The following is a 3,421-nucleotide window of genomic DNA, read 5'->3' on the forward strand; positions in this document are numbered from 1 at the left end:
TGACGTCTAAGGGACTAATTAGTTTTGTTTCTTGTGTTATTTTGCTTAAAAAAAACAATTGGAAAAAGAAAAGAAAGAAAAAAATAGATACATTGTTTAGTTGTGCATTTTGGGTGGAAAGAGCTCCCACCTATGATGTATGAAGCTACTCTCATAAGTGGGATACTAGTTATGCCCAAATGAGAGAAAGAGCTATCTCATGGGATGAGTGAAAGCTACCACCTCGGTAGAAAGAGCTATCACCTCGGAAGTGTGAAGCTACTACCATCTTTTTATTTTGTTATGTTTCTTAGATAAATAAGTCCCTTATACTTAGGACTTTAAGGAGTATACTTTGGGTTGAATTGAGTGAGTTTACACACACTTACACGATTTCGGGTTTGTTATTCTTTTTTATTCGAGTTTTTGGCTAGAGCATTGATTTTTCATATTTAGTGTTAAAATTTCCCATACTAACTAAAAACTCAGTTACACTCATGCTACACTGACGTCCGAATGCTCTGAACTGTACAACATCAATGATGTCGAATCTGTCATACGGCTAATCGAACTCGAAGGACGCCAATACCTCCAACGTCAATGTGCAGATAGCTGGCTCTCGATTCGACAATAGTCTCCTCCAGCTACCCACAGCCAATAGCTCATCAATCTCATTTTCTAACTCATCACCTCGCTAAATATCTCTCAGCACACTCAAGTCCACAAAATGAGACTGCCCAAACCTGAGCCCCGATAACCGCTCAAATCAAGTCTGATCCTCGGTATTCGAGAATTCAATGTATGCCAACTCAGGTGAAGTCTCCCTGGGACGCTTACTCTCTTGCATCTTCGATCTGGGAGCCATATCTACAAAATTTAATAGTAGAATTGATTAAGAGCGTTCACAAAATAACACTGTAGGAATTCACACGGCCCTGTGGAAATTCCCGTGTGGATCTGCGGGACATGAAAACTGCACGACTGTAGGCAAGATATTCAAAAACACATGATCAAAACATTCCTAAGCCCCTTCTAAATATGCAATTACCCTTCTAGAATAAAAACCAAGCATATTCACCCACTATAATCCAATAAAAGCAAGTAATGGTGAAGAAAAAGGGGATTGAAGGACTACCAATGAGATGAGTTAAAAACTTTGAAAACGGCCAGGAAATCGAGTAAGAATCCAGATAAGTGCTTGTGTGTTAAGAATGCAAACTGTTCTATCCTTATAATGAGCATTACATTTATCAGGTTTAAGCGCTAATACATGTGTATTTGTGTTTTTTTGCGCATGTAGGGTTGTGAAGCTATATTTCAAGAAAAGAATCCAAAAGTAGATCGTGTACCCACTATTTGGTGGAATCTTGGAAGTAACAAACACGAAGACACAAGTAGGGCTCTAAGATACGTGAATATGTGCCAACTTCCATGTATTCAAGCCATTACAATTAGTTGGAGGGGCACAAAGACAGTCATATTTGGGTATCTCAACTTGTGCAATGATAGCAAGATCTTCACCAATGAACCCGTTTATTGAAGAAGCGACGCAATCTACGGCATAAACGTGTGCCCGTTTATGTTTCCTCGATGAAAAGTGGATTGGGGAGTGTTTTTGGCAGGCCACTATAGTAGGTCAACGCAGCAAACTGTAGTAATTTACTGTAGCAATACTGCTCATAGCCGGCTGAAAATGAGATTTCAAGAGAATCCACACAGGCATGTGGAAATTCCCCACGCCTGTGTGGATGCCCGATTCCATCCCTTTTAAAGCCACGATTCAGCCCAATTTTAGCATTGTTTTTCCCATCTTTTCTCCATCTTTGAGAGGCCGGCGGCTAAGGTTTAGAGGGGTATTGGCAAGGCTTTTGGAGTGGTTCTCCGTCTTTGACACCATGATTCTCTTGGACGATAGTTATTGGGGGAGCTTTCGTCAGCACCGATTCGGCGAGGTGTGCCCTAGGCTTGACAAGGGGACCTTTGGAGAGGACGAGGCCACTCCACAAGACCATCGACAGGAATACTGAGGGGGTTTTCTTATCAAACACTTGTTTTTACTTTCAATTTCATTGTTGATTGTATTGTGCTCCATGGAGAGCTAAACCCCCTAGTCAGTACTTATATTTTGTAAACCCTAGAATGTTATTGTTTCATTGGCCTTTTATTATGCTTTCCTTAATTGATGTCTTTAATTGAGTTCCGATCTTAAGTTCTTGTTGAATAATTTCTCCCTTAGAGTGACACTTGGGGTTGAGAGTCCATCTTGGTAGCCTTTGTGGATGAGTAACACACCATGAGGGTTAGAAAATGCTAGATTGGAGAGGGTTGAGAGGGTGAGTCGAGAGGTAGCGGAGCGTCCCCTTTCCCCTCTGGTGTGATTTATCCTACCTCCATTTCCTAGAGTTCTTTGTGGTCACAATAGAGTGAAGTGCTAAAGGATGAACTCCGGTGGGGTTTAGTTGCACGAGCAACAGAGTGAAGCGTTGATGTGACTTTAGCATCTGGAGCTTAATTATAACTAGGGGCCTTTTGCTTGGACCAAAGGGTTAGGTCTATATATAGAAAGAGGGTTTATCACTTGGATTCCCTAGAACTATATGCAACTTTACACAGTGTTAGGTGTTCAGACTGAGTGATTTCTCCACCGGGACATAGTGTAAAGTTAGTCACGGTTGACCTTAGATGTGGGACCGTGTGCTTAAGGATTTCCATGACTCATTGAGCATTGATTAGGAAGTATAATAGTTGGTCTTGCACTTGAACCATTAATCCTAGGGTGAGCATTGTCCGAGTACCCCACTTCTATCGATTACTTTACCTCTCAATTTTATTGTGCCTCTCATTCTTATTTCTTTTATCTCTTTTTATATAAATCTCATTCATCATACCATCGATTTATTCTCATCATCGTTAGATAGTAATCGTTGTGTTTTTATTCTCTATTCCCTATGGATACGATACCCACTTACCTGGGATTTATTAATTCGACACCCGTGCACTTGCAGTTTACACTCATATTCGGTCGTGTCAAGTTTTTTATGCCGTTGCCGGGGAATAGGCATTTAGAGACACTTTGCACTTTGCGATTTTAGCTATTTATAATTCATTCTATTTCACACTTTCCTATTCTTCCATCATTAACCTTTTTCTTCTTTTGTCATGTCTTACTCTTTCTTGTAAGGAGCTTAAATGATGATTGATTCGCTCATTGTTCTATATTCTCAAGTTGAAGCTTTGAGTAAAAAAGTTGATAGAATTGTTACTTCACAACAACAGAGCAATCCATGTTAAAGCACATATCTTCCAATTGAAGTGGGCCACCGAAACCCATTCTAGAATAATGATGGACAAAATTGGGAAGCACCTCAAGATGAATGTCAAAAGGGTGAGGTACTTGGAGAGGATGCGCTTCAGTTGCAAAAAGTATTAGCTAATTTTATTG

This window comes from Dioscorea cayenensis, chromosome 8 (assembly GCF_009730915.1).
Source record: "Dioscorea cayenensis subsp. rotundata cultivar TDr96_F1 chromosome 8, TDr96_F1_v2_PseudoChromosome.rev07_lg8_w22 25.fasta, whole genome shotgun sequence".
Taxonomy (NCBI): domain Eukaryota; kingdom Viridiplantae; phylum Streptophyta; class Magnoliopsida; order Dioscoreales; family Dioscoreaceae; genus Dioscorea; species Dioscorea cayenensis.